The following is an 18,938-nucleotide window of genomic DNA, read 5'->3' on the forward strand; positions in this document are numbered from 1 at the left end:
ATGTCTCTGCTTTTCAATATGCTATCTAGGTTTTTTTTGATTACTACAGACAAATTGTGGTACCGTCTAAAGCCTGAAACTATTATGCCTCTAGCTTTGTTCTTTTTCTTCGGGATTGTTTCGGCAACTTTGGGTCTTTTATGTTCCATACAAATTTTAGGGTTATCTGTTCTAGTTCTGTGAAAAATGTCATGAGTAATTTGATAGGGATTGTGTTGAATCTGTAGATTTCTTTAGATAATATGGCCATTTTAACAATATTAACTCTTCCAATCACAGTCTTTTCATTTCTGTGAATCATCTTCAGTTTCCTTTATCAATATTTCATAATTCTCAGCTCTTTCACTCCTTGGTCAGGTTTATTCCTAAGCATTTTATTTATTTATTTACGGGTGTGATTTTTAAAGGATTTTTTTTAACTTTTCTTTTATGGTATTTTGTTGTTAGTATAAAGAAATGCAACAAATTTCTGTATGTTAAAAATTATCTCTATTTGAGGACAGATTTTATGATTTTTTAAATAAGTTAGGCTACAAACTTATCAGAATATGGCAAAGTAATCTAAATCAAGTTTGTTTAAAAACAAAAACCAAATACAGAATTTGAACTTGTCAGGAACATAGCTCCTATCCATATAACTTATTTGCAATGCTGGCTGTATGACTAAGTTGGTATTAAGGCTGGAAAAAAGTTAAATCTAATAGGCAAGTCATTTCAATGACAAATCTTTAACGTAACTAGCTGCTTACAATCATTTTTCTCATTTATTTTGTTACGTTTGAAGGGGAGAAAGATACATTCTTTGAAATCTCTGCAAAGCCCAATAATTCAGAATTTCTGAGGTAGAAGAAACAACTTTGAAGATATAACCTCCCCATCCCCCACTAGGAAATCAAGGCACATATACAGGTTAAATACAAGATCATTCTTCTACACAGTTACAGAAATACTAGTAGAATACCAAACTCCTGGCTCCTTTCAAGTACACATCATATTCTTGTTGTAGAGTACAAATAATCAGGGAAAATAAAAAGATCACTGTCCTTATTAATGCACTGAACCAGGTAAATGCACTATAATTTAAGCAGTGCTTCCTAAACTGTTCTTAAAAATGTTCCAAAAGATATTAACAGTAGTACCAAAGAAGAAAAGGCTTTTCCTGTGAAAATTTTATTCAAGAAAGTTAAAGGCGTTTTCTTTCTTTTTAATCAAAGGATTTCTCAGCACCTTTTAATATGCTAAATCTGTGTTATGAACCTCCAAGAACGGTGTTTAGAATGAAATATTTTCCCAGGAGTATTTGACCATTAGATCCTTTATGGTCCAGATATAACTGGCATCATCAGGAGTATAGTCTAGAAAACAGTGCAAGTCAAATGTGTCAACAACAGATGTCCAAGGATGATGTTGGGATAATGATTAACATTTCTCAAGCCCTTATGTATCTGGCACTTTGCTAAGTGCTTATGGGAATTTCCAGTTAATACTCACAGACTTCCTAAATGGTAAATTAAAATAATCTCCATTTCACAAAAAAAGGAAGATGAAGCTTAAAGAAATAACCTGTCCAAGGTCACAAACTAATAAGTGGCTGAGTTAAGATCAGAACGCAAGCAGCCCAACTTGAGTCCCCTTTCTCAATCACACTTCATGTTATCAACAATCCCAACCCACAGCACATAACAGTTCAAAGTTTATAGTACATTGTCTCTTGAATAATTTACTCTTTTATCCTTTACTTCTTCACATTTTTATACTAAACTGAAAACTAGAATATTTTCATTTCAAAATAAATTGGTAGGGGAAAACAAATTACATGTGTGATTCTGTTTTTGCAGCCAAGTTGAGAACTATGCTGCTGCTGCTGCCGCTAAGTCTCTTCAGTCATGTCTGACTCTGTGCAACCCCACAGACGTCAGCCCACCAGGCTCCCCCGTCCCTGGGATTCTCCAGGTAAGAACACTGGAGTGGGTTGCCATTTCCTTCTCCAATGCATGAACATGAAAAGTTAAAGTGAAGTCGCTCAGTCGTGTCTGACTCTTCGCGACCCCATGGACTGCAGCCCACCAGGCTCCTCCGTCCATGGGATTTTCCAGGCAAGAGTACTGGAGTGGAGTGCCATTGCCTTCTCCGGTTGAGAACTATAGGGTCACAGAAAAACATGGTAGGGTGACCAAGCGAAAGTCTTCTTCATTTCACAGGGAAACCCACCTCTGCCACTTGGTAGCATCCGACTGAGAAAATTCTTGGTTTCAGCGCTTTTCTCAACACTGGAATGAAGGAAGAGAAAGGGGATGAAAAAGTATATTACTGATAATCACCACAGTAACAACAGACTGTTAATAAGGGTGCTTCAGACTGTGTGGATATGTTGTTGTTGTTCAGTTGCTAAGTTGTGACCCCACAGACTACAGCACACCAGGCTCCTGTGTCCTCACTATCACTTGAAATTTGCTCAAATTCATACCCACGGAGTCTGTGATGCTAACTGAAGCTTAAATGCCAGAATTAAGTTACAATTTTTATTTGCCCATAAATTGGAGGGTTTTGTTGTTTGTTTTGCAAATATTTTTTTTTTTTTAACCTAGGACTGAGACTTTTATTCAGTTTGATAATTTAGTTTACCCTATTCTCAGTACTCTGGTAAACTACTTCCAAATGATGAAAAAGCAAGTGTTCTTTTTTTGTACAGGTCCAAAATTTTCTCTTTCAACCAAGTGTCTCAAAACACTATAAAAGACACAGTGCTCTGCCCTGCTGTTATTATAACAGGCGAAGTAAGGTGGCTGAGATTATGTACAAGCAATTAGTTCAAATTAATGTCATAATAAAAACTATTTTATTCGGTCTTTCTCTTCCATCTCCATACTTTGAAAAAGCAACCAGGTTTATTGGCAGAAGCTTCTGAACACTTAAAACATAAATAACTCATAAATACTTCCTCCATGCCAAATCAAACAAAATTCAGTTGAACTAGAGAATTAGCTAGCTGCTTGCCATTGACTATATTTGTAGGGAGATGGAAGGAGACAAATAGTTATCTATTTATTTATTTGAGACAAACAGTTATTACCTTCTCCATTAAGCTATACATATTTCTCTCTCCCTTGCCTTGCCTAGGGGAAGATTAAAAAGTTCTAAGGTTTTGGAACTGAGTTTAGCAAATTGTTCCTTGGAGATGGGCAAGTTAAGAGTATCTGCTACAACCAAGCATTCCAACTAGTTGTATTAGTTTGTTACGGTTGCTGTAACAAAGTACCATAGAATGAGTGACTTAAACAATAGAAATTATTTTCTCACAGTTCTGGAGGTTAAAAGTCTAATAATCAAGGTGTCAACAGGGTTGATTCCTTCTGAGAGTCGTTAAGGAAAGGATCTATTCCAAGCCTTTTTCCTTGATGTCATCTTCTCCCTGTGCTTTCACATTATCTTCTATCTGTAAAGATATACCTAAATTTCTTCTTATAAGGACACCAGTCACATTGGATTAGGAGCTATCCTAATTACCTCATTTTCACTTAATTACCTATATAAAGACCCTACCAACAAATACGGGGGGATTAGGACTTCGACATATGAAAGAGGGACTGGAGTGGGGGTGGAGAGACACATAATCCAGCCTGTTAACACCATCAAAGCTGCATGCAATAAACTAGGGTTGCAGCAATTCATCTCTTGCACTAGAGTTGCTGAAATATCATCTATTTATTCATAAACTATTAAATGTCTTCTAAGTCCTAGATGCTAGATTTACAAAAATGAATATGACATAATCCCTGACTTGAGGGATTCATAGTCTATTAGGGGAAACAAGTAAACCTAAACAGCAGAAATCAGTGTCCTTTCATCCCTTTTGAAACAAATCAAGGCAAATCAGGGTATAAGCAAACAAAATAATAAAAGCAAACACCATGAGGAAAATGAGAAGGAATATTAAAGGAAGTCCAGTGGAAATATTATCTTGCAATCATTTTGCTATCACTTGCCCCTCTTTCTCTTTCCCCAAAATGACAGCACATAGACACTTTCCAAAGCACAGCTCTACTTTAATTCCTTCAAAGTGTTCTGCATTCTTAACCAGCAGTTTTCCTTTTTCTAGTGTTGGAGAAAAAGAAGAGAGAAATGTTAAGAGAAACAAATTTCAAGTGACTCATGGGTTGGCTTGATGTCTTAGGGTGAGTCACTGCCCTTTCAAAAACTGGAATAAGATGTTCAACCATTAGTGATGTCTGCCAACAGAAGTTCAGATGCTCAATTAGAAACTGATGAGGACAAACGGGGGCTGGGGCAGAGGGGAGGGAGGGGTTATAATGATAAAATGCAAATAAACACAGCTGATGGTGGTAATGTGTACTAACAGAGCCATAATAATAAAAGCAACAGATCTTGACTACACTACAAAATCCTATTTGTCTCAATCAGAAACTCAGTGGATCTTTTTAATACAGCTGCTTTTCCTTGGTTTAAAAAATTATAGTAACCAAAGATGAAATAAACCGTTCAGTAAGATCATGTTGATTCACTGGGGTAAGAGTCAATTTGCTTTAGCAGAGGCTGAATTATAAACTTAATTTTTCAATAAAGTTTTTAATAATGTTATATGGTAGTATAACTGATGTTGCTTTGCAGCTGAATGTGAAACTAAAATTAGTACAGCAAAAATTTCTATCTTGGTTCTCTCAAAAGTATTTGAAAGTCCTGTAAGAATGTTTAATCCCTAAAGTAGTTGAAGTATTTCTATTCAATTATGAAGTGTTTCTGAAGAAAGGGCTTATAACAGAAAATTAAATATCTTTGAGTTCTGTCACTAATAACCAATTCTTAACTGATAAATCCAAATTTAATAAATCACATTATATTACAATAAATTCTGGAGTTTTATAACCTGGTGTCATGAAAAATATCTGCCCTGATTACCATCCAACGACCAATTCAATATGATTTCCACGAAGAAGCTGGTCTTTCTGAAGTGCTACTGAAAACTGTATAACATATGTGTAGCTCTCACAGTGGAAAGAACAAGTTTTCCCCTTACTTTTCTTTACATTGTCTTTCTTGGACTGTCTTTCCTTTAACCTCGACATACTATTATCACAGATAAATTATCACAGATAAATATCATCTCCAAATAAAACTGTTAAAATTTAAATAACATATACATGATAGAGTTTATTGAAAGGAATCCCTTTATAAAATATTTTAAATAGAAAACATATTAATAGTTAACACAAATTACAGCAAACATAACTAATATTTATCTTCCACTTCTTCCTATGAGGAGAGAAATCATACCTTATATTCCTTTGACAACCACCCCCTTCTCCAAGTGTTTTAACACAGCTCAATAATAGAAGCAACATGACATAATGAAAAGATTCCAAAAAACTGGGAATCCCTAGGGAACCTGACTTTCAAGGCCAGAGGGATTTGATTTCAGGACTTCCACAGGACTGGGGAAAACAGAGACACCACTCTTGGAGGACACAAACAAAACCTTGCATGTACCAAGACCCAGGGGAAAGGAGCAGTGACCCCACAGGAAACCGAACCAGACCTGCCTGCTAGTGTTAGAGGGTCTCCTGTGGAGGTGTGGGTCATGTGGGTCAGCAGTGGGTCACCGTGGAGACAGGAGCACTGGCAGAAGCAGTCCTGGATTGGTGCCCCTTGGCCTAAGTTCTCTTGGAGGTCACCATTAACCCTACCATAGAGGTGGCAGACCCCAGAGCTGGGCGGCCTCAGGTCAAACAACTAACAGGGACAAACCTATCAGGAGCACAGCCCTGCCCACCAGGGCAAGATCCAGTCTTTCCCATGGCCAGTCCCTCCCATCAGGAAGCTTACACAGGCCTCTTAGTGTCATCCACCAGAGGGCAGACAGAAGCAAGAAGAACCACAATCCTGCAGCAGCTAGAACAAAAATCACATTGCAGAAGATTTATCAGAATAAAAAAGCAAAAAGTTATGTCCCAGATGAAAGGACAAGAAAAACACCAGAGAAACAACTAAATGAAATAGAGATAAGCAATCTTCCAGAAAAAGAATTCAGAATTATGATAGTGAAGACAATCCAGGATCTTGGAAACAGAAAAGAGAAGATGCAAGAAATGTTTACCTAGAAGACCTAAAGAACAGAGTTGAACAGTACTCTAGAAGAAATCAACAGCAGAACAACTGAGGCAGAAGAATGCATAAATGCCCTGGAGAACACAATATTGGAAATCACTGCTGCAGAACAGAATATATAAAAAAGAACGGAAAAAAAATAAAAATGAAGACGGCCTAAGAGACTTCTGGGACAACATTAAACATACCAACATTCGCATTATAGGGGTCCTAGAAGGAGAAGAGAGAAAGGACTCAAGAAAATATCTGAAGAGATAATAGCTGGAAATTTCCCTAACAGGGGAAAGGAAAGTCAACCAAGTCCAGGAAGTGCAGAGTCCCAGACAGGATAAACCCAAGGACGAAAACACCAAGACACGCAGTAATCAAAATGATAAAAATTAAAGACAAAGATAAAATATTAAAAGAAACAAAGGAAAAATGACAATGTACAAGGGAACTCTCATAAGATTATTAGCTGATTTCTCAGCAGAAACTCTACAAGTCAAAAGGGAATGGCATGATATATTTAAAGTGAGCAAAGGGGAAAAACTACAACCAAGAACACTCTGCCCAGCAAGACTCTTGTTCAGATTTGATGGAGAAATCAAAAGCTTTCCAGACAAACAAAAGTTGAGAGAATTCAGCACCACCAAACCACCTTTACAAATGCTAAAAGAACTTCTCTAGGCAGGAAACACAAGAGAAGGAAGAGATCTACACAAAATAAACTCAAAACAATTAAGAAAATGGTAATTGGCCCATACATATAATTATCTTAAATGTAAATGCATTAAATGCACCAACCAAAAGACACAGACTGGCTGGGTGAATGAAAACATGCATGTATGCACTTCCACTTACCACATCACTCTGCTTGACCCCCCAAATTTTATGTAGTTATTTTATATTGTTAGGTTAATCATGTTTTCATTATAGTTTGCAATTGTAATTATCTTTTATTTATTGTCTGGATATTGATTGTGAAAACTGATAAACATCTTTTACTACTGTGATTATGTAACTATTATTCTCTTAATACCACTGTATCATGATTGGTCAGCAGAAAATAATAGAATTCTATATCACTAAAACTACCATTTAATAGGAAAACCTGTAATCACTTTTTAAAATCCAGATGCATATCAGAATTATCTTGTAATTTTTTGAAAAACACAAATGCCCAGCTATTGCTTTATCTCCAAAGCTCCAAATGTGTTTCTAATGAACAGTCAAGTTTAAAAACAACTGGATTATATGATGACCTTTTACTTTTATCTAGTTTATTTTTTGTATTCCATATTTAGTACTCCCATTTCATTTAGTTTATGTTTTCAATTTTCTCATCTTTTTGTTGTTGCTGTTCTTTCTCAAGCCTTTATCAAGCGTAGTAGAAAATCTTTGTATACATATCCATATAAATAATATGTACAATATAATATGTATATTTTAGAAAATTTGTGAATTTTTGCCTATCTAAAAAGTTTGACATTTTTATTCCACTTGTTTGACTTAGTATGAACAGAATGCTAGATTTCTAATACATATTCACTAAAAACTTTGATATAGTTCCATGTATTTTGGCATCTATGGCACCCCACTCCAGTACTCTTGCCTGGAAAATCCCATGGGCAGAGGAGCCTGGTGGGCTACAGTGCATGGGGTCACTGAGGATCGGACACGACTGAGCGACTTCACTTTCACTTTTCACCCTCATGCATTGGAGAAGGAAATGGCAATCCACTCCAGTGTTCTTGCCTGGAGAATCCCAGGGACGGGGAGCCTGGTGGGCTGCCGTCTATGGGGTCGCACAGTCGGACACGACTGAAGCGACTTAGCAGCAGCAGCAGCAGCATTACTGCTAAAAGTCTAGAAAATTTATTTCCTTAGTGATTTTTAAAAAAATTGAATGAAGCTTGAAACTTCTAATACAATTCTTAGAACGTGAAGAAACACTATGTTGCAAAAAAAAACAACAACACAGGAAATTAACATGTGATACAGTATTATTAACTAAAGTACAGATTTTGTTCAAATTTCACACACACAGACACACACACACACAAAGAGCCCAAAAAACCTATAACCACTTTCCAGCAAGTTACTTAAACTTTCCTCCCCTGTGAAAAGTAAGTAATAACATCTGTATTACAGGAATGTTCTAAGTATTAAATATAAATAAAGCACTGGCACATCACTGATGATCAATAACCATAGCTCTAACTATCACTAACAAAATATTTTCAGTTGGACAATCTGCATTTCATTCAACTGAACAAAATGCATTTCAGGATCTGTGGAGAGCGGGGTAAGGGATTAGGATGGAATTGGGAGAGAAGTTTCATTAGCTTCTAATACCCTCCAGTTACAATACTTCAATCTTTATTTGTTCTTCGCTGATTAACTTTCTGATTTAGCAGCCTTATCTACTGCCACTGCCTCCAATTATTCCAACACCAGTTTATTCCTTAACTCCCTTTACAATATATATTTGGTTCTCATCATATACTCTCCATGACCTCAAAAATGACAATTCTACTAGTTCTGTCTCAGTACTCATTCTTTCTCTTTAACCTTGCCACAAGGATCTTCCTTTCTGAAATCCTACCAAGAAGACTTCACTGACTTCAATATTCTACTTCTATCATCCATGTAACCCATTCTTCTGATTTTCTGTACTCCTCTAATAGTCTATTTGATTTGCATATTTCTACCTTTCATACTTAATGGATTTGTCTCCTCTCACCTGTTTCTATAATACTTCCACCTTCCATCCCACTCCTTTATCCAAACTCACTCAAAGTTTCATAATTTCCCAAAAATAGTCTCTCCCTCTTCTAACCTACTAAAGTGTGCACTGTTTTGAGGACTATGTGGTCACTCCGTCCACCACAATAATATCTATGGATTAACAAAGCAACAGGAACTTTGACATTTAGATCAAAAGAGTATATAAATGCCAAGTCAGACTAGCAGATTTTCTTGCCTCTCATTAGTGAAAGGTAGTGACTATAGTCTGTATGTTGATTATAACCAATAATGAATTAATTAAACATTAATTACATCTAAATGGGAAAAAAACAGAGGAGCTCAAAAAGATAGAAACAGAATTTACAACTGCTTGCCCAAATTAAGCATTTTTAAGGCTTATATTACTCTCTTAAATTTCCAAGCCTCTAAGTTCCTTTATAGAAGAGTAATGTATTATCTTCCAATAGCTGAAACCTCAAATAATCTTGATTGTACAGCTTAAGAAAACTCATATATACTGTTTTCCTTAGGTCTAGTGCAAATAACTGAATGTTTACACATTTATATGAGAAGTCAACTAACGTTCATCTGCTACTCAAAAGACTCTTTGTTCCAGAAAGCACCACCAAACAAGTATCATTTAACATTTACTACTAAAAGGCTACCCTGATGAAAGCTTCAATAATGACAAATATTTAAGCTCCAATGGTAAAGTACTAAAGCTCCTTGATGTGTTGTGCTTAACATTCTTTACTAGGTACAAACAGTATTTAGGAATGCAAACTGATCTTGAACATCCAACACATTAAAATGTGAATTATATAAAGTACATTAAATAAATACCATCCCATTCCCATTCCAGTACCTTCTATCATAACCATACTGGACTGTTTGTTGAAACAGCAGAAGATACGATATCAACATAGAACAGACCAGTCATAATTATGATAGGGTTACCAAAAATGGAAACTAACTGGGCAAAGAGGAAAACAGTTAGTAAAACACTTAAATAAAATAATTAAGCCAACTTCTCAATAATAAAGAATAAAGAAAGAGTCTTAATTAGAAAAACAATTAGGATATTGATTAAAAATCATGAGTTATGGCATGAGAGAGGAATTGAGTTTAAACTTTACCTCTACTTGTTGCTTTTGAACAAGTATCTTAATCCCTTTCATCTCAGTTTACCTGAAAAATAAGAATAACTAATACTTATCCTGCAAAGTTGTACACAGATAAATGAAATTAATTATGCAAAGTACTTAGAAAGTGGACTTCCCTGGTGGCTCAGATGGTAAAGCATCTGCCTACAATGCAGGAGACCTGGGTTCAATCCCTAGGTCGGGAAGATCTCCTAGAGAAGGAAATGGCAACCCACTCCAGTATTCTTGCCTGTAAAATCCCATGAACGGAGGAGCCTGGTAGGCTACAGTCCATGGAGTCGCAAAGAGTCGGACACGACAGCGACTTCACTCACTCACTTAGAAAGTAGCAGATATTAAAATATCAACAAACTGTTTTCAATCCAAAAAGACCTGGACATTTTCATATAGCTAAACTACCTCATTTGTGTGTGTGTGTGTGTAGCAGAGTTTTATTAAAGTAAGAAAAGGGACAGAGCAAGCTTCTGACACAGACATCAGAAGGGGGACGGAGAACACCTCCCTTGCTAGTGTTAGCAAGGAAGTTATACTACTTCAGACCTTCAAGGAAGACAGTGCCAGAACTTATAAATTCTCTCCCCATTCTCTCTATTTCACAAAGCTGGCATATTCAGAAACCAAAACCTGAGAAAGATAATACAAAAGGAACGCTAGAGATCTTACAGAGCAATCAAATCTAGCTTTAAAGAAGTATGCTATTACCAAGTTGTCTTTATTCCAAAGAGAAAAAATTGGTGAATAGCTGGATGGCATCACTGACTTGATGGACATGAGTCTGAGTGAACTCCGGGAGTTGGTGATGGACAGGGAGGCCTGGCGTGCTGCGATTCATGGGGTCACAAAGAGTCGGACACGACTGAGCGACTGATCTGATCTGATTAGGAAAGCTTTTAATATGATTCATCAAACAACAGGCAAAGAAGAAAAGCCATATAATCATATAATATATTATGAAATTTATGTGATCCAATTTAAACTTAATTCTAAAAAAGGGGAATAGAAGACTACTTCCTTAACGTACCAAAAAAAAAAAAAAAAAAAACCTGTCAAAAAGAATACACAACTATGAAAACCCTAAAGGCATTCATTCAAATAAGAAATGAGCCAAAGGTGCTCACTATTCATTAATATAATTTAACAATCTTCTAGACACTGTAATCAGTGTAATTTTTTTAAAAAAAGAAAAGGTTAAATATTGGCAAGAAAACAAAATTATCATCATTCACAAATTCTATAACTGCCTTATTATAAAATCCAATAGAAACTATTACAATTAAGAATTTCATAAAAAATAAATTTAAAAAATAGAATTTCATAAGATGATCAATTAGAAAATAGTACAACAAATTACCAACTCTTCTATGTTCCATCAGGAAGATGTAACCCTCTTTAAAATACAATGAAAAAGTATTTCACTCACAATAGCAACAAGAGGTTTTAAAATACCAAAAGTCAACTTTAAAAATAGGCAGAACCACATGAAGAAAACTACAAAACACTGAGTCATAAAAGATGACTTCAAGAAATGATGAAAATATTGTAAAGTATTTCATAGCTATCTCTAAAATAGATAAGATATCATAGCTATCTCTAAAAAATTAGTTTATATTTTCAATTAAATTCTTAACAAATTGGATTAAAGGTAATCTGAAAAAAAAAGAGAAATTATGAAAATGTTTTGAAAAAGATAACAGGAATTCACACAACCATATAGTAAGATACATTAAAAAGTTACAGTAATTAGAACTGTTTGGAATTATTGGAGCAAAAAATATAGCAAAATGAAGCAGAACAGAAAATCTCTGGGGAAAGACAATTATTCAGTAAATAGTATAAAACAATTGACTTGCCACTCTACCTTAAAATACATTTCAAACAGATTAAAGATATAAATGTTTTTTTAAAATTCTGAAAGTAATATAAGGAAAAAGAAGTAATTACTTATAGAATATGCAAACACAAGAAAGTCTAAGCAGGTAGATAACATAAAAGAAAAATCTGATAGATTTAGCTACACTAAATATCAAAAATCTGTTTAAAAATAAAAAATTCAAGCCAAAAACTAAATTAGGATGCAAATGACAAAGTGGAGAAATTATGTGCATTGCAATTTGACCAACACATAATAGTTTTAGACACAAAGAGGTTTTATAACGCAGTATATTAAAATCCAATAGCATAATAAACAAAGGACATTAATAGATAATTCACAAAAAAATACAAATATTTAAAGTCACTAATAACAAATGAAACAAAGAAATTTATAGACTTTTCATATCAAAATAGTTTTTTAATATGGAGAGATTGCTGGCATTCTCAAGCACAATTAATAAAAATGACTATCATAACTTTCTGGAAAGCAATCTATTAATATCTACCAAAAATAATTATGTGTATCTTTTAACTTTAGAATTTCTCTTAATAAAAGATACAAGTAATGATTAATCCATCAAATTATTGGAAAGAGCTTTAATTTTTAACAATTGAAATATTGGTTAAATAAGCAATGGAAAATCCAAATGCTAGACTATTAGCCACACATTTAAAATGACAGTATGCTGTAAAAGAATAATGCTTTATTGACTCGGGTAAGCATTCATTCAATTGTGTAAAAATAACCTAGAAACAAAACAGTGTCAACAACAAACAAAAGAGTAGGTACAATATGCAGGGGGGCGGGGGGAGGGGTGGAGGGGGGCAGTTGGTGAAAAAAAAAAAAGAGTAAATTCCATTAAAAAGGACCTATGGGATATTAAAATGTTAAAATGTTAACAGTGTTAAAAATGATTATCAATAGGTGCACACACACTCAGTCACTCATTCATGTCCGACTCTTTACAGCTCCACAGACTGTAGCCGGCCAGGCTCCTCTGTCCACAGAATTTTCCAAGCAAGAATACAGGAGTGGGTTGCCATTTCCTACTCCAGGAGATCTTCCCAACCCAAGGATCAAACCTCCATCTCTTGCATCTCTTGCATTGCATGTGGATTTTTTTACCACTGTGCCATTTGGGAAGCCCATCAATGGATGAAGGCATTATTTATCATTTAGGCTTTCCTGAATTTTCCAAACTGCCTACAATTATTATATATTGGATTAGTAATTAAGAAAATACAGAATGTTTACAATATTGCTTTGACTTTAGTAACAACAGTATCCAAAATCATGTTAACACTGATAGTTCTACTCTTTTAGACTGCACCAAAACTAGAGAGGCCTACCCTCTCTATATCTGATCATATTTTTACACTTTAATCATAATGAAAGATTTTGTAGGCAAAAAGCAGAAGTGGGCGGCAGAGGGTAAAACGGTTAGATAGAATCACCAACTCGATGGACATGAATTTGAGCAAACTCCAGGAGATAGTGAAGGACAGGGAAGCCTGGCATGCTGCAGTCCCTGGAGTCACAAAGTGTCAAACACAACTTAGTAACTGAACAATACAATGAAAGAAATTTCAGAACTCTAGGAAACAATCAGACAAAAGTTTTCACGCCCATCTTTATTTATGATCAAGTGCAATGTCAAATAATATTTAGATATTAACTATTTGCTTTCAGCTCCTGCCAAATGTAGTAAGAATCAAGTGATGAACAAACCCTGGACCTCAGAACCAGCAGGGCTCAGCTTTCACCTGCATCTAAAACTTGAGCCTGAAATTTTTAAAAAAGGTGGAAGGGACAGTGTGGAATATAGATACCACCTTGCTCGGGATACAAAGTATGGACCTTTGACAACTTCCAATCACAACTCTTCTCTGTCTCCCTTGGTAGAGAGAAGAATGATTTTTTTCCTCCAATGTGTTTAAAAGGCATATATCCAAAGGGCAAGTAAGCAGGATTTCTTCTGAACAAAGATGCTTTAAACAGGAGATTTGCAAAATGTTAAACGTTCTCTTTCCCCAGTACAGATATGCAGCTTAATTCCAAGGGGGTCAAAAAGATTCTAGCAGTAGTTGGCTCTCAACAGTAAGCAATAGTCAAACTGTTAATTCCATCTGCTCCCCTCCAAAAAATGACAAAGCATTACATGGTAGTACCAGGGGCTAGATTTAAGGGGTTTTTCTACGGGGCATTCATTTTCATAACACTAAGATGCTAATTATTTCTGAGCACTTCTGAGAACCAATCTTGATACATGATGACAACCTTGATGCTGATAACAAAAAAATACACTATCTTTAATATCATTTTCTTTGTTAAAGATGTTGTCTTCGTTTCTTTAGTGGTCAAAGCTCTGAATTCCATCTACTATTTCCTCAGGAACATAGTTCCAATACATATCTCATTTTTCCTAATCTCTTACTTCTCACTTTCCTTACGCATATAAAAAAAAATCCAAGCATAATATCCCTTCAACTCATATCCCTCTGCAGCAGTTTCAACTATGTCTATGGAATTTCCTAAGGAACTGTGAAGTATCTATGCAACTAATCTACAGTAATAAAAAGTAGACCAGTGGTTTCAGGGATTGAGACAGAGATTACCAAGGGGCACTAGGAGACTTTTGGAGGTGATGGATATATTCATTATTTTTGATTGTGGTGATCGTTTGATGAATATCAACATGTTAAACATTCAACTGCACACTTTAAATATGTGTAGTTTATTACAAGGCAATTATACTTTCATAAAGCTATTGAAATAAATACTGAAGTCTGGGTCCTGTTTCACTCCTCAAATTGGTATAGGGGTTCCCCCTTGAAATCAGGACTCAAAAACTCCCTCAGATGATTTGAAAATGTGTAGATAAGATTAAGAACCACTGCTCTAAGGCCATCTTTCTCTCATCCTTCCTCAGTTTTCTTAAAATGCCCCATGCAAGCATGTCTACTTTTTCATCATCCATTCCTGATGCAAAGAGCCGACTCATTGGAAAAGACCCTGATGCTGGGAAAGACTGAGGGCCAGAGAGGGAGGCAACAGAGGATGAGATGACTGGACGGACTCAACGGACATGAGTTGGAGCAAACTCTAAGAGATAGTGTAGGACAGAGAAGCCTGGCATGCTACAGTCCATGGGTCACAAAGAGTCGGACCAAACAACATTCTTTCTCAGTCTTCTGGAGACTAGTTTCTGAACCACTACTCAGCTAAAACTGCACTTGTTAAAGTCACCTATGAACTCCTGACAAATTCACTGGTCCTGGAGTCATCTTCTTACTTGACACCTCTTTAAAGCCTTCAAAATTGTTGACCCATTCCTCCTCTATTTGAAAACTTCACCCTTGGCATCCTTCTTGAAGTTCCTCCTATCTTTCTAACTGCTGCTGCTGCTAAGTCGCTTCAGTCTTTTCCGACTCTGTGCGACCCCATAGATGGCAGCCCACCAGGCTCCCCCGTCCCTGGGATTCTCCAGGCAAGAACACTGGAGTGGGTTGCCATTTCCTCCTCCAATGTATGAAAGTGAAAAGTGAAAGTGAAGTCGCTCAGTCGTGTCCGACTCCTAGCGACCCCATGGACTGCAGTCTACCAGGCTCCTCCGTCCATGGGATTTTCCAGGCAAGAGTACTGGAGTGGGGTGCCATTGCCTTCTCCGAATCTTTCTAACTAATACTAACTAATTCTCTTTCACACTATTTTTCCACCTATCTGCCTTTTATTTGCCTATTCTCCAATTGCTGCTTTTTATTATGTTAAAGTCTTTTCCAATCTGAGTCATTTCAACATACCCAAGTCAATACAGCTTCTTCAACGCCCCATCTTCCCTCTATCCTGATTTCCTTTACCAGTTCCACATCCTACATTCAAACACCTATCTACATCTTCATCTGAATGTCCCACAGTTTCCTCAAATTCAAAAAATCCAAAGTAGAAGGCATCATCTTCCCTCTATGTACAATTCATTTCCAATCAATGGAACCAAGTCAAACCCTCAGGATTCTTGATTCTTCCTCCCTTCTTTCCTGAGGTGACAGGATCTATCAGATTCTACCTCACTCTACCAGAATTAGCACCCAAAACACAAATCCATTACGTGGTTTCTTATTCATCATTTTCAATGCAATCCCCTTAGCCAAGGATACAGCATCCTGGGTTGGGCCTCTACCACCCTCACTGTTCTCATCTTCCACCCCATCTAACCCTCGCATTCAAGTCAAGACCAATGTTCCTAACTTTGGACTTGTCACTGACAATGACTTCTCTAAATTGCCAGGGTTGCTCCTGCCTCCTTGTTTTCTCACTTACTCTATTTTCCTGGAAAGGTATTCACTCAGCTCATGTACTTGGCAAAATTATACCATACTTTAAAGCTCTACTATGTGCCCCCAACTTTACATACATCCACGCTGAGTTAGCCATCTCCTACTCTGCTCACCCACAATGCTAGGCAAATCTCTATTCACACTCATCACAGAGTATTATAATTGTTACTTTACTTACCTGTCTTGTATATGGCATAGTAAGTTCCTAGATGACAAGAGCTGTGATATTCATTTTCTATACCTATTCAGCCTGGGGTAATGCAAATTTATGTCTGACATAATTTCGTTTATTTACAAGATGCAAACTTGATAGGGCCAAAATAGTCTTGATACTAACATTTTTTAAAGATCTCCTAATACTCATTATAAAATAAATATCAGGCAACAGGATCCTGAATAAAACAGTTGACTACAAGACATATTTAAACTCTGACTGTCAAAATACCACTGCTCTAAAAATGCAATGGAGAGCAGATTTCATAAAACAGGAATACAACAAAAAAACGAAGCACAGCAGGGATAACACACTGACTTGACCAATGCTTCATCTGATGTCCATATCCAGATACTGTTAATTCTGGTAACTAAGAGGGCTTAAAACCCTTTGTTGTTATAACTATAGTAAATCAAGAAAGGATAAATACTCCAAATCCAGAATTTATTTTCTAAAACAGGCAATGATTTCCTCCCTTGCCACTTTGTTGAAATGAATTATTAGAACAGCCGACTTTGAAGCTACTATTGGCCAGCCAAGCATATCCTAAAGATTTTTTTTCTTTCTTTCTTGCCTGCACTTCAAAAATGTGGTGCTCTGGGACTTAAAATGTGTTAACCTAAAGAAAAATGCTTAGAAATTGGGGGACGGGGCGGGGGGGCACGCAGAGTAGTGATCTATGGATGTTAGGAGAATGTTCTTATGGAAAACAAGCCTCCCAGGACTACTACATTGACTCAGGGTTACACCAATATTTATGACTTTATGCAGGTAAGGTTTTAAAAGCTGAAAATTTCAAACTGTAAAGTGATACACGAATCAAAGAGGCGGCATACCTGCTACAAAAACTACTGTGTGACCCAAAGGACAAATAATTTGCCAAAGGACAGCCTGGCCCTACAGCCGGTAGGACGGTCTCTGAAGATAAGCAGCAGCTGCCCGCTGAACAAACTCCCCCTACCTGAAGAGCCGAGCGGCTGCCCGGCGTGTGATCGTGTATCGGAGAACCGATTCTGTGCAGTACGAAACCACCAGGGCAAAATTTAAAAATTTCAGAAACATCTATGCTCTGAGGGAACAACGCACACATGTACACACCGAAGGGAGGATACCCAGTTCTGCCAGAGCGTGCAAACTTCGGCGGGTCTTTCAATGCAACAATTTTCGGACAAAATCCTAAGGATTCTCGAGTATATTAGAAGAGTCGGACACGACTTAGCGACTAAACCACCACCACCTGGGGAGGACTAACTCATAGTAAAAAGAGGGTAAGGGCTGATGAAGAGCTCACCAGTGTAAATAACAAAGGAAAGAATCGTGGCTGCTTTGTCAATCTCTCCGACTTGTGGGGGAACGGGGAAGAATGTTGCTTTCAAAGACGAGGGGGACGACAGTGACCATTTTGGCCATTAGACTGGACGGGTAGTTGCAGCCTCGCTGAAGTGGGAAGGAGGAGTCGGAGGGGTGGGAGGGGTAGGAGAGGTCGGACCGAAGCATCAGCCGCTGCAGGGGGTGGGGTGTCCCACCCCAGGCAACCCAGCTGAAGGGCGGCTGGTCCGCGCGAGGCGGCTGCACCCAGGTCACGCCCGGAGGTCGGAAGGCTCCTCGCCGGGGAAGGAGAAAGACTCGAGTCCTCGCGCACAAAGCTGCCGCCGCCCAGGCAGCAGGCGGGCTGCGCCCAACTTCGGAGCGAGAAGCCGCCGGCCGCAGCCTACCACCGAGTTCCTCCCCTCAGACCCTTGGACGCCTGGGCGTCCAGCACAATCTAGCGCTCATCCGCGGCGCCTCGCGCTGGAGCCGTTACCCCCAACGAAGCCGTCGCCCCGGGGACAAAGTCCCGGTCCCCTCCCCGCCGTCGCCTCGCCCCGGCTCCTCCCTGACAAAAAAAGTTATCGGTCGCCGGCCGCCCTGGGGGCCCGGCGCGGTTCTCTCCACAGGACTTACCAGAGCGGCTCTCCAAGCTCGACCTCCAGAACCGCGACTTGTCTGGCTCGCAACGACAGCGACGGCTGCTGCTCCGAATAAGCAGCACCACCTGCCCCCGCCTTCTTCCTAGCAGAACGGGTCCTGGCGAGCCATCTTCCCCCTCCGCTCACTCACTGACAACCCAGTCCCGAGCGCCGCCACAGCCGCCAGCTACTCTGACGGGCAAGACCAGGGACCCGTCCCCAGGCAGCCAACCACCACCGCCCCACGCCAGCTCGGCCTATCGCCGCTCGCTGGGGCGGGATCAGAGCAACTTCTCCACCAATGAAGATCTTCTTTTGCTAGGCCCGGGGCGGGGCCATGAGGTGGGAGGGAGAGAGACTTGGTGGGCGTGGTCTGAGCGATAAGACGTGGTCGGCGTCCCCGAGAGATGATTGACTGTTAAGATTGAAGCTGCATCTAGGCGATAGTGATCAGAGAAGGTCTATTGGACTCAGCCTTTAGTATTTACAGCTCTTCCAGAAGAAAATAAGCCTTTCGGAATGATGTTCACCATAATCGCAGAAGAGAAACTA

The 18,938-nt window shown here is 38.1% G+C and overlaps 1 protein-coding gene across 10 annotated transcripts in view; it reads right to left on the reverse strand.

Annotated features, from left to right (window-relative positions):
• HYCC1 (hyccin PI4KA lipid kinase complex subunit 1) overlaps nt 1-18,565 on the reverse strand; it is an 85,583-nt gene extending 67,018 nt beyond the window's left edge. For 6 of the 10 annotated variants that reach the window (XM_055589995.1, XM_055589990.1, XM_055589997.1 and 3 more), the window contains exons 1-2: nt 18,382-18,565; nt 2,212-2,270 (exon numbers count right to left, since the gene is read on the reverse strand). The gene's annotated coding sequence lies outside the window, so the exon portion shown is untranslated. Of the gene's footprint in view, nt 1-2,211; nt 2,271-9,989; nt 10,042-18,381 lie in introns of all 10 variants that reach the window. The other 4 variants (XM_055589992.1, XM_055589994.1, XM_055589996.1 and 1 more) reach the window with 2 other exon arrangements.
• Between the last annotated feature and the right edge of the window lie 373 nt (nt 18,566-18,938).

The sequence above is a fragment of the Bubalus kerabau genome, chromosome 8, assembly GCF_029407905.1.
Source record: "Bubalus kerabau isolate K-KA32 ecotype Philippines breed swamp buffalo chromosome 8, PCC_UOA_SB_1v2, whole genome shotgun sequence".
In the NCBI taxonomy this organism is placed as follows: domain Eukaryota; kingdom Metazoa; phylum Chordata; class Mammalia; order Artiodactyla; family Bovidae; genus Bubalus; species Bubalus kerabau.